This window comes from Pholcus phalangioides, unplaced genomic scaffold, assembly GCF_987345545.1.
Source record: "Pholcus phalangioides strain wild (caught in Gottingen) unplaced genomic scaffold, Ppha-v1.0 ptg000014l_1, whole genome shotgun sequence".
Taxonomy (NCBI): domain Eukaryota; kingdom Metazoa; phylum Arthropoda; class Arachnida; order Araneae; family Pholcidae; genus Pholcus; species Pholcus phalangioides.
In genome coordinates, this window is record NW_028301607.1 from 13,691,275 (window position 1) to 13,705,101 (window position 13,827).

Below are 13,827 nucleotides of genomic sequence, written 5' to 3' on the forward strand. Positions count from 1 at the left end.
AAGTCGCTTTGTGGATGAGTTGTCAGTGAATTGCTTTTCTGCAAATTTTCCCAGAGGTGAATTGTTGACCGCAAATTTTCAGCACACGAAGCTATTGCCGATAACCCCTGTGAGAAGATTTGATACAATGATTGATTTGTTATGTAGCATCCTTTACAATCAGTTTACTTGCTAAATCACGTTGAATTTAGAAATCAAACTGCGTTGCTGAGTGTTAAACGCTGGAACAGTTCTAGACCTGTGTAAGTTCAGTTTGAGCTTTGGATTGGAAATTTTCAATTTACGAATTCGCTCTGCCTGCAATAATGCCCCCACATCCTACAGCAGGGCCCCTCGGCTGGATCTTTAGCGGTGCCCCCATCCCGGTCAGACTTTTCGCGGGCCTTTCTGTAAATTTATAGCTTGAAGAGCCAAAAGAAAATTATAATAATCCCAGGGCTAGAGCTCTGTCAGCCCCGCCCTTGTGGAGGGACGGGACATGACTGCAATATACAAAATATTGTGAGCGCTCCCAGCTCTGACCTTATTGGTCTTCAACGTTTTCCAGGTTGCGAGCATCGCAACTATGCTTATGCCTGGCACCTGAAGAAAGGCGCCCATATTGATATGTGTTCAACTCTAACCAGGATATTGTGAATTCTCGAATGTAACAAGACTAATGTGGTTCAAAAAATCTGTTTGTAACGGAAAATCCAGGATGATCTTACGAACCTACACAATTAGTTACATTGCCTTAGATCGGCATATACGCGGGGATCGAACCCACTTCAACGATGCGGAGATAGACTTGGAATTCTGGTGGGGGGGGGGGGGGGGACGATGATGATGATGTCAATTCATATATGCAAAAAACATTAGATCAATCAACTTCACCTTTGACGCTGGGGGGGGGGCGATTTCCCCCCCCCCCGTATCTCCGCCCATGGGCCCCCACACACAAACCAGGGCTATATAATATATGTTATATGGCCTTGCCGCACTAAATACGGTCGGTCGTAAGCACGTATGCCGACACCATTCGAATCGGATCATAAGGTGGCGTTTTGAGTCAAGATATTTATCTCATGCGCTTTTTATCTCTTTCTTGGTCGTTGTACAAGTACTTTTCAATAGCAGATAATTAAAAACCTTAATTGGAAGCTCGACAATTGAGAAAAAGATTTACATGTGATAATTACTTCAATTATTAAGTAGAACAATGCAGTTTCCGTGGCTGCTCGATGATAATCATGCTGACCGCGGGGCTGTAATGTTGGCTGTCATGGTTCCTGTGGTTGATAAATATTCAGGATTCTGATGTATTCTTACAAAGCTCGCCTGCCCTCTCCGAATCTCGGATGTACCCCGTGATTGAAATATCCTATCTGTGAGCATTTGCGTTGGGGGGGGGGGGGACATGGCAGCCATTAGATACTTCAGCTAGTGCAAGCCAACACCTAAAGAAGGGGCCGTATAATACAGAAGGAACGATAAAAGGTGAATTTCAAACCCCCCCCCCCTTCTAGTCCAGCGCTCCGGATAGCAGACCCCACCTTCCCCCCACCCCAGATGTGGTGTGGCTATGGGTTCAGGTCCAGGGTCTTATTTATGTTTTTGTCGCCTGTGGGCTATACAAATTTCGCCTCCCCCTCCCATTTCAGTCTAACTTTTTTTTACTCTTCCCCCCCCCCCCCCATGCCATTACTAATAAGCCATCATAGTTGCGCCTGAATTTTACTTTTCTGTTCTGTATTCGTATCCTATTCCGGTCCATTATGATTGCCATATAACAGGGGGTGCTCAACCTCCGGCTCGCCGGCGTCTACACACCGATGAAAAACACTGTAAATTTAAATCGAATGTATGGTGCATACATTCGAATATGAAAGTATCTCATCACCACTGTCCGGTGCTGAGAGGCTTTCTGCGTACTTGGTTAGTAACAAAATCAGTAATTGCATTACGAAATTTCTATAAGTATTATCTTTAACCGCACGCTCTAAAGTGTATTTGGAAATAATGAAATACACACACTTCTTCAAAATTGTAACGTAAGCAACGTGATGCTCGTTCCTGAAATAAGGGTATTAATATAACATAGCAATTAAAATTGTGTATATGTAAAAGGCACCATGTCCATTTCCGTCAATACTGAAATAACGCTATTAATTTGCTGCATTTTCGTTACAGTGGTACAGATAGGAATAGAACATCAAGTCCTATTTCAATAAACAACGGAGATGTTCACTTTAAAAACACTTTAAACACATACTGCTCTCTTGTAAAATTTCCCTTTTGGCACATGGTGTCAATTATCTCTCTGATGTATGGAAATATTTAACTGCAAATGTAAACTGTTCATCTGCCATGCTTGTTACACATCTGAAAAGCAAGTAAGGCAGGACGATATAAAATACAAAAAAAACATGATTCAACTGTTAGGGGCCGTTAAACTATTACGTAATCATCGATGGGGGGGGGGGTTGGATAATGCTTACGTCATCAACCACCCTTTATGAAAATATGAGTTGGATTCAGAGGGGCAGAGCTGGTGAGGAAATTTTGCTGACAGGGGGGGGGGGTCAAAAATGGCTAAAAATTTGCTTACGTAATACTTGAACGGCCCCCTATCCCTGTATTAAGACCCGGATGTGAGTCAACTTCATGTGGTTTTGCATCCAAAATACAATAAATATTCCCTCTTTTTTACTTTAATTTCTTGAATGAGCACTAGCTCAAACTTTTTTCAATTTATCGATGTGCCATACAAAAAAAATATGAGTCTTATCCACCTTATTGACTACAAGTATATTACAGAGGATTCCAAATTACCTAAGATTGAATCATGGGTATTGTTCATAAATTGACATTTAAACAAAACTCTCATAAAATACAAAATGTATGAACTTATCAGAAATGAATATCTATATTTGATATTTGCTTACTTTGTTTTTGTCAGGAAAGTGTACAATGAATAGCAGCTTTTTTCCGTTTTTCTTGATCCTGCGTTTATAACTGAATGTAGTGTTTTGTAACACTGTATACAATTCATAAAAATGTGGGTTATGCCAAGCTCCAAATTAGTTCCCTTTTTTTGTTTTCAAGAAAACGTCACATGAGGAGAGCTGTCCTTATTGGACCAGTAAACGGAATCGCGTGACCCCGCCTACCTTTCTGTACCATGATTTCTTTATATTCGAATTAGGGACTGCAAACGGATGTTGTTCTGGATTGGCCAGCTTCATCCCATTTCGGTTCCCAAACAGGTTTAATAAAATCGTATTGTAATCGAATTCATCCATTCGATTTATAGTCACTTAACACCAAAGCTGCATTAAGAGTGACAATACTATTTGGGAAGGTGGCGAATAACACCGTAAATACGAAGATTAATCATACTTTTTTTTTTACTTCAACGGCAGTCTCTGTGTAAAAATTACAAACAAATAAAAATAAACAATACAGTTTATTAATTATATATTATTTACTATAGAAATCACATGTCACTTCCACACGTTTACGAAACGTGAATTTAAAAAAATAATCTTTTTTTCTCTTCCCTCTTTCTATGCTCCAAAATTTGCCGCCCCTCAGAATTTGCCGCTCTGGGCTATAGCCCGCTTAGCCCCCCGTAAATAAACTACTATTCGGGTCGATAGACACCTAAACGACGTTCTGAGGTTTCACAACTTCATTTGCAATCCTTGCCAGCGCCCTCGACACTGAGATAATACTGTCATTCATGAAAAAGTGATGGAACAAAGATTACCACACTCATGCCTCCCCACTACTGCAGCCGCGTCCCTAGGCAGGATCTTTGACGTGGCTCCTCTATAGTGAATTCATAGTGTGGAAAAAAACAAAAAATTATAAGAATCGTTCCGGGCCTTGTCAGCCCTGCCCTTGTGGTGACCATGACCAACCATACTAGCGTATGACTTTGCAGAAATCCTCTGAGTGTATAACATCATGTACAGAAAATTGATACATTTCAAGCGTTTTTATCTCATTAAATCAGGGCTGCAACTGAGGGATAGGCAAAGCCGGATTAACCATTAAGCAAAATAAGCACGTGCTTAGGGTATCAGTACTAAAGGGGCATCAGAAAAAGATATCAAATGGTATTTTTTTTAATATACAACATCGATCATCCGATAGAAGATCCTAAAATTTTAAGAACACTTCATTGTATAGTTGAAGATCATTATCACAAAAAACGAGAAACTAATAATATTGCAACCTAGACCACATTATTTTGCTGAGTTTTTGATTAGCTTTTCACAATTTTCATAAAGTACACCCAGGGCTGTCTTAACATTGTCATACGCCCACATACAAAGCGATTTTTCTGAGAGAGGTACTACTTTACCTAGCTATTTGCATATTTACTCTTGAAAATCGGAACCAGATCTAATTGTCACTTGACACCCCGGTGCCAGAAGTGCTCAGATGGGCCCATGCAGTAAAACAAGTTCTACAGAATAAGGACATGATTTTTATGGGTCATTAGTAGATCAACTGTGTAGTTTGATCTATAAAAGTAAAAGAAATGCTACCAGGTGTAAATTATAAACTTGAGACTGTATTTAAAAGAAAAAATATCCAATACAACGGTGATTCGTCAGACATGCGATACCTACTGGCAGGGCCGCAACTGGATACTTGGTTAGCCGGGGCAACCACTCATTTAGGCGCATCCCCCCGTAATGCTGAAGGATAGGTTGAATGGTGAAATTTGCGCTCCCTTTTGTGATGCACCCGGGGCATCAGACCCGCCTACTCCCCCAACTATTTGCGGCCCTGCCTATTGGTAATATTATGGCCATTCTAACATTCAATGGTTTCTCTTTGGAGTGTTGTTACAGCCTTTATCTCATCAACCGTTCGTCGTAGTCGTATGTTTCTAATCTTAAAAATTCTCAAAATGTGACCAGAAATCACCCTGTACGAGTTTTGAAGATGAAAATACAGTGTACACAAAATAAAAAATGTAAATTTTTATACGATCCCTCCTCCCCCCCCCCACCCCACTCCTTTAACCCCCAATTAGACAGTTGTTGCCCTTTCTCTTCTGAGCCCAACAAACAAATTGCATGTTTTTAACTGCATTATTCCCTGAAAATCGGAGACAGGTCCGGGCTTAGGAGAATTTCGCGGCCCAATGCAAAAAAACAATTTTGCGGTGCCCCCGCCCCCCCCCCCTAAAAATATTTTATGTAGTTGCTCCCCGACTTACAAACTTTTCGAGTTACGAACGTAAATCTTGAAGGGAAATTTTTTTTTCACAAAGAACGCATTCTATTACACTCATTTTTTTCATTATTTCAGGAATGCGTTGATAGTCTGAATCGTAACCTCTTTAGCAAATATACGTTGCAATTCGATAACTTTGATCATTTTTCGAATTTTTTATTGCTGTTTTTGTAATAATTAATGTAAATTAATAGAAGTAAAGGAATCAAGTACTGGAATTCCATGACCCCCCACAAGGGTTGGGCCAACAGGCAGGATCGTCGTAATAGCATCATGGGCCTTCGAGCAAAGCGTATTAATAATCTCTAAGTCTTTAACACACTTTGGCCCCGAGCCAAGGGATTTTTTGGAGGCCCTACCTGAAAAATTCAACTAAGTCTCGTTTTTCGGAGGCACCTCTTCTCTTGAGGCCCTTCGGGCACAGCCTGGGGAGGGGCATACGTTAAAATGGCACTGCCTAAGGTTCGCACCAGGCGTCCTCCTTTTTCAGTTTTGAATCTGGTAACCGTATCTGAAGACCACATAATCCGTATTTTCACTTATTTGTTCGATCATCCATATTGTCCGAATTTTTTTGTGGAAAGAGATAATTATTTTTTCTACATAAAAATCGATTATTGCAAATGTACGAATTTTGTTGCCGAAATTTTCGTCTCATAAAAAAATTTTATACTAAAAAATAACCAAAAAAAGAACTCTCTCTCCCTTTATTTTCCATCATCCCATGAGTTGCCCGAAATTTCGAGATTAGATGGCAGCACCAACAGTATATAAATCAAGCCTCCATCCAGCTTATATTACTGGAGATAGCATGACGTCAACGATCTCCGCCTTGACAGTGCTGAGACAATACCTTCTAGAGCAGAAGATTCCTCTCTAGAAGGTATTGGCTGAGAACGGTGTCCTCCAACTTCTTTCGTCGGAACATCACGTGACTCTTGAAAACAAACACAATCCCGTTATTTTTCTTATGGCATCCACAGGAATTTAAAACAATAAATGAAAGAAATGATTCCAGAATCAATGAAAGAAAATATTTTAGAATTAATGTGAGATAATAATGAGAGATGATTTCAGCGTAGATAAAAGTGATAATTCGAAAATTAATGAAAGAGATAATTCGGAAATTAATGAAAGAGATAATTTCAGCATTAATGAAAGATATAATAAAAAATTAATGAAAGAGATAATTCGAAAATTAATGAAAGAGATAATTTCAGCATTAATGAAAGATATAATAAAAAATTAATGAAAAAGAGATAATTCCAAAATTAATGAAAAAGAGATAATTCCAAAATTAATGAAAAAGAGATAATTCCAAAATTAATGAAAATGAGATAATTCCAAAATTAATGAAAAAGAGATAATTCCAAAATTAATGAAAAAGAGATAATTCCAAAATTAATGAAAAAGAGATAATTCCAAAATTAATGAAAAAGAGATAATTCCAAAATTAATGAGAGACAATTCCAGAATTAATGAGAATAATAATTTCAGAATTAATGAGACATAATTTCAGAATTTATGAAACAAATAATTTCAGCATTAATGAAAGAAATAATTTCATCATTAATGAAAGAAATAATTTCAGCATTAATGGAAGAAATAATATCAGCATTAATGAAAGAAGCATCCAGAATTGATGAAAGAAATTATTCCACATTAATTAATGAAAAATTATTCCACATTAATTAATGAAAAATTATTCCACATTAATTAATGAAAAATTATTCCACATTAATTAATGAAAAATTATTCCACATTAATTAATGAAAGACATTATTCCACATTAATGAAAGAAATGATTCTAGTATTAATGAAATAAATAATTTAATCTTTTTTCACCTTTAAATGAGTTCTCTATTTTTTTTTTAATCTTTAAAACCCAATATTTAGAGACCGAACTGTACGTTTCTATGAGCAAATTGCCAGGCGGGAACTTAATATAAGCTCGATGCAAGCCTCAGAATCTCTGTCGTCTGCTTCTCTCCAGGTTACTTGTTTTGGGTGTCTCCTTGTGTCCTGAAAAGATTACTGAACTGGCAGTTCGAACCTTCAGTTCTGTTTGTGAGCTTAGCTTGTAGGGAACCGGACAAACCGTCTGTCGTCTGCTCATTAAGAGGTTCTTCGTTTTGGACGTCTCCTTATTCTCAAATAAAATAACCGAACTTTTAGTTTGAATTTCCAGTTCAGTTTATGAGCTATGATTATAAGGAACTAAGCGGAATGAAGAATATAGTTTTTTTTCTTTGAACTTCATCATCACCACATGAGTCGCTTTTAAATTTGAGATTAGATGGCAGCACATTGCTATAAAGTGGAGTGTGAAAAAATTCACTTTTTACGATTTTACCTGTCGTCTGCTTGTGTGCAGGTCTTTTGTTTTGGATGTCTCCTTGTGTCCTGAAAAAATTACTGAACTGGCAGTTTGAACTTCCAGTTCTGTTTGTGAGCTTGGCTTGCAGGGAACCGAACAAACTGACTTCTTGTCTGTCGTCTGCTCATTAAGAGGTTCTTTGTTTTGGACGTCTCCTTATGCTCAAATAAAATAACCGAACTTTTCAGTTTAAATTTCCAGTTCAGTTTATGAGCTTTGTTTATAAGGAACTGAGCGGAATGAAGAATATAGTTTTTTCACTTTAAACTTCATCATCACCACATGAATCACTTTCAAATTTGAGATTAGATGGCAGCACATTACTATATAGTGAAGCGTGGAAAAATTCACTTTTTACGATTTAAGAAATGTCTTAAAGTATTCTGGAGTATTAAATTGATTTTAATTCCCTTAAAATTGTTAGTGCCATTGGTAATTCGCTGCAAATGCTACAATAAGGCAAGAAAAACTGCTATTGGTCATCCGGTATATACAGGACTCATTACTTGCTAGATACAATATCTATAGGACGTACTGGCCTAACGGGAAGACTGGATACATTTATCGCACCCACGTCCTGCAGAAGGGGTAGCTAGGCTGGGATCTTTGTTGGGGCCTTAGAGACCAGATTTTTCACTGGTCCCTCGATAAAGAATTTATAGTATGAAAAAAACAAAAATTATAAGAAACTAGGCCGAACCTTTTTTGCCCGCACAGAGGCCGTGCGGCCTGTGCAGCCACATTGACATCTCTCTAGGAAAGGGTACCAAATCCGAGTATGAAGGTAAAAAAAATTTGTTGAGCTGAGAAACGTCATCGGGGGCACCAAAAATAGATCCCGCACGGGCAGAGATTCCTTTCTCTTTTCTGCCCCTACCCATTTGTATATCAAGGCCAGCTTAAGACCATCGTAGACCCGGGGCCACAACTAGAAGGTTTGGTCAGCTGTGTCAAGCAAGCATTTTGGTATCCTGTTGTAATGTTGAAGCAGAGTTGAAAACTATACAGAAAATATACTATAATCGGTGTTCTTAACTAGGGACGGTTCTTTTGCCGTGCGACCTGCGCGGCTTTATGGGCACCGCCAGGTGCGGAACCAGGTCGATGTGTCGGGAGAAGTGAATTGTGTAAGTTCGTTGGATCATCCCAGGAAAATTTTCCAATATTATTCGGTTCTTGCCTATCGCCCCCACCCCTGGATCCGTTCCTGAGCAAAGGCAGACATCTTCAGCTGCTGCGAATGGAGCAGAAGTGAATATCTTCAACTGCGAATGGAGCAGAGGCAGAAATATTCAGCTGCGAATGGAGCAGAGGCAGAAATATTCAGCTGGGAATGGAGCAGAGGCAGAAATATTCAGCTGGGAAAAAAGCTGAGACAGAAATATTCAGCTGGGAAAAAAGCTGAGACAGACATCTTAAACTGCGAAATGAGTGGAGGCAGAAATATTCCGCTCCGAATAGAGCGGAGGTACATGCATCTTCAGCTGCGAATAAAGCCAAGGCAGAGGTCTTCTGCGGCGAATGGAACGAAGGCAGGTATCTTCAGCTGCTAATGAAGCCGAGACAGATATAACTACAGCATATTCCGCTTAACGGTCCCACTTGAAAAGTTTTCTCGCTTAGTACGACTTATTTTTGTGATGTCCTAACTTTTACTAGCACTTATTGAAATTTCCCGTTTAAAACGTTTTCTCACCAACAACGTTTTTCATGAGTTTTTGGAAAACGCTGTAAGTGGGATGCACTGCACATGAGCTCTTCTTCAATGTTATTACTTGTTTAAAACCAAGAGTTTCTTACCACAAACAAGATCCAAGATTGCAATCTCAATATTTGAAAATTCGAATTCGAAATTCAAAAAGACGCTCTGGAATAGGTTGTGTCGAATATTAACAGCACTAGCTGCAATATCAGCCTAAACCTCAGATATAATTTATTTAATAGTAGGCAATGAACTACCGGGGCTGTAAGCAACGTAGCCTACATCCTAAATGTTCGGAAATTTGTGCTCTTAAATGTTTTCATGCATGAACTCTCTATTCATGAATTTGGTCGGTTCTGGACATTTTTCACGTGTAAGCGAATGATGTTTTGGTGATAAAAAAAAATCACCCCTTTCAGTTGGCGCCTTTTGCGGCCGTGTAGTTCGCAGGATTCAAGATCCGGCTTCTGTTCATGAAACAAAATATCTCTAACGTTGGTGAATAACTAGATTGAGAAAAAAAATCAGAGAGAAAAAGGTCTTACTTCTTTTTAGGAAGCTCAGTAGTAAAAATTGTCAAAATTTAGAATTTATATATTGTGTATCCGTCTTCCGGAATATACGAGAGAATGATTCAGATGGTAATGTTTACGACTGAAAACACCTCAAGCCTCCCTAGGGAAACATGACAGTTCAGAGGTTTCCAGGAAGGCATGCAATTAATACTCCATAGGACAGTCGAAGTTGCCTCGCTCCGGGACAGTCATCACCTAGAGATATCCATGCTACAATCTACTATGGAACATCAATAGTGGAAGCATCGCCGAATGAAACTACAAACATTTACCTTGTGCGCACTACTGGTGCCTGCAGACCAGATGGTAACTCCAACGATAGGGGAGATTTTCAAGGGGAAAAAATTGCTAGATATCTTTTCTAGTTTTCATTTTCGTTTGATGGTCTAAGAATGTTGTTTATTTTTGGTTAATACAGTCGAATTGCGATTGAACGAATACCGTTATAGCGAAAATCTCGTTTCAACGAACACTTTTCTAATCCCCCAAATAAGTTTACATAGGAACAATGCTAGGTAACCTGAAATTTCTTTATTACGAAATTTTGTTTTAACGAAGTGATTCCTCCGGTCTCTTGGCGTTCGTTATAACGGGATTCGACTGTATAGCCCTGTTATTCTTTAACGGTAGAAAGAAAGACCAAACTTTTTTAAGGGATAAAGAATGCGACTACCTGCATAACATACGCTTTTTTCTTTTAGAAATAAGCTACTGCCATACCTAATAACGCTAAAAATAATATTGTTGGGGCTTTAAACGGAAAGCCTCCTTTCACAATCAATAATACTTTTGTTGAATGGGGAAAAAATTAAATTTTAATCAAAAATTTCCAAAGCCGAGAAAGGAAAAGGTTACTTTTGAAAAACTTGCGGCCCCTAAAATTTTGCGGCCCGGTGCACCCGCACCTTTCACACCCCTCCCCTCAAGTCCGGTCCTGATCGGAGACAAGTTGGGAAAGAACAGCATAAATGAGGGAAAGAGGCTTGTCCTTTACATTACATATTCTTTCCCAACTTTTCGCAGATTTTTGTATTTGCAACAACTTTCTAATTGTGTTTTTTAGGACAGGGTGTCTCCATGTAAAATCAATTTTTTTTATTTTGCGACACTGTATTTCCATTCTCAAAACTGACACAGTAGTTTCCGGACACATTTTTAGCATTTTTCAAATTGGAACCTTACCTCTACGACAAATAGTTGATGAGATGAAGGGCGAATTAACAGAGGCCACCCTATATAGAAAATCCATGGTCTATATAAAAAATGAAAATAAAAGTTCGAAAACGTGCATTTTGGCAATTCAAAAAAAAGGTAAAATTGACATGCATGTCTCTATCTTGCATAATTTTAAAAATTAATCTTTTAACAAATTTTTCATAAGAAAAATTTTTAATCAAGAAAAGTATAGAGATCAAGCTGAATTTGGGGGATGGTAAAACCAATCAAATTTAACATTGTGATTTCGAAGCTAGAATCGAAACACTGAAAGGAAAATTTAAGATGTGTTGAGTTAAGAAACAAATAATGTGGAAAAAACCCCTTTTTGATTGAGGGTCCATTTCCCCGATTAAAGTATGTAAAAATATATATGATGGCTCATCTCTACCAAGTATAGACACAAATGTGGTAAGTAGCATTAGTTTTAAAGATGTTATCAAAGACTTTGAGCTAGAAAAAAGTAGGAGAAAGCTTTTAGATAAATAAAGTGATCCGCAGATCATATATTCAACCTTAGACACAGTCACGGATCCACAGCGATGAGTCAGGAGTGGTCGCTAATTGGGTAAGATTGTAGGATTGTCCTGTATTTTACGGGACAGGCCAAGTTTTTCCATATTACCCGGATTTTTGGAGGGGTGATTACTCCCCACGTATAAGGGGGTGCACCAAAATCATTTAAGTGCTTAGGGTCTTCAAACATCTTAATCCGGCCCTGCGGATAGGGGAAGGGGTGCAGACTACTACTCCGCACACCAACTCCGGTGATATACCGCCATACGGCAATTTCCAACCAGTGGAGTTGCGTGGGAAATGAAGGCTCCATCCATCGTTGGTCGCCCCAGGCTCGGTAGGTAAAGAACTTGCTTCGAATGTTCTATGCCCGGATTTAAACCCATGGACCTTGATGGTAACCTTCATAGTGGAAGACGAGCATCTTTACTACTGCGCCACTCGGGCACGGGGGTGCAGACTAGAGTTGGGGGGGGGCGGCTCAGATTTCACTCTTTAACCTCTCCTTCAACATTACAAGGGGGCGAAAAAATGTGGTTGTTCCGTCTGATCAAGCATCAAGTTGCGGTCTGGGATGAAATATACGGTGTAAATAACGGCCCCCCCCCACATCCTCAAGCAGGGCCCCTAGGCTGGGGTCTTTTGCGGGCCCCCCGACAAGATTTTCACGGGGGCCCCTTTATGATGAATTTATAGCGTGAAAAGCAAGAAATTTCTGAAAATTGTCCCAGACCCCAGGGAGGGAGCCTTGTCAGCCCACTCCTTGTGGGGGGACCATGGCGTAAATAGTACATGGTGTCTACAGAAAGGCAGGGCCGTCATTTCAACTTTTTCCGGGGGAAAGGGGCAAATAACATATACTCAATGTATATATTACCACTGGCAGTAGCGCAGCTGGGAAAGGGGGAGGGGGGTCTGGTGCCCGGACGCTGGACTAGGAAAGACACTGAGCTTTTTCCGTTAAAAAATTATGGGATGTGGGCGCCAAAATGGAAACTTCGTCCCGGAGTAAATTTTCGTTTCTAGTTGCTGACCTGACCAATAAACCTGAAAAATCAAACGCACTTTGGTTCCCGTCACCCATGCGATTTCGAAACTTCGCAGGTCTTGACCCACTACTTAACTGCACACCAACAAATCGCCATATGGCAATTTCCAACTAGTGCATTTGGGTGTGAAATCAAGGCGCCATGTACCGGTCACCGCCCCAGGCTCGATAGGCAATGAACTTTTTCTGATGTTCTTTTGGCGGGATTCGAACCCATGGACCTTGACGGGAACCTTAATGGTGAAAGACGAGCATCTTACCACTGCGCCACTCGGGTATTACTAGCACGACTTAATCGTACATGCATCTCGTACACATTCCTCTACGGAATTTCTAACGAATTGGTACAAGCCGGAAGGTGTGTGTACGTGTTGTGAACCTACCGTGGAGTTTGTTTCTGTTTAATGCTTGTTATGTGTAGTACGGCCGGGCAGGGAAGACTGTACATCAATTTTTCTAACTGTGACTGAAGTGTGATGATTGAATAATTGTATCGTTGTTGAGGACTGTTGCTCTCTGTGGCGAGACTTTTTAACAGGGAGATTGGCCCGCATTTGCATGTCGAAGCTGGGCCTTGATATTAAATTCTACTGCATAGTCCCTCATGAGCCAAAGGTACTCGATGCTGTGTGATTTAAGCGTGTTTAGCTCGCACACACATGATCCATGGGCGCTCTAAATGGTTCTGCCATTCGCAAGTGGGACATTGGCCCAGGCTCTCCCCCCCCCCCACTCCACTCCCAAAATTGGAATTACGTAATCGATGACTAACTAAACACCTTTGAGCTCAGTTACAAGGATCTCCTACCATAGGCTCTGGAACCCGATGGGGGGGGGGGCTGAGGGCCTTCCCCAATAAATTTCGTAAGGAGGCCGAGTTCCCCCCCCCCAAATATATAATTAATATAGAATGTAATTCATAATGGTAATATATAATAAGTAATATATTCATAATGAAGGGAGTAATATATTCATAAGAGGAATCCCTTCCTCCCTGATGCGTACGTGCTTGAGCCCGTATATACAGGATGACTGCCAACTTTAGCCCCCCCCCCGCCCACCGTTTTATTCGTGTCGGCGCTCCTGCCCCCCCCCCCCTTCGCCTTCGACATTTCACCCTAGGTATTTCGCCCCTCACAATTCGCCTGCCCTGACCGTGTGT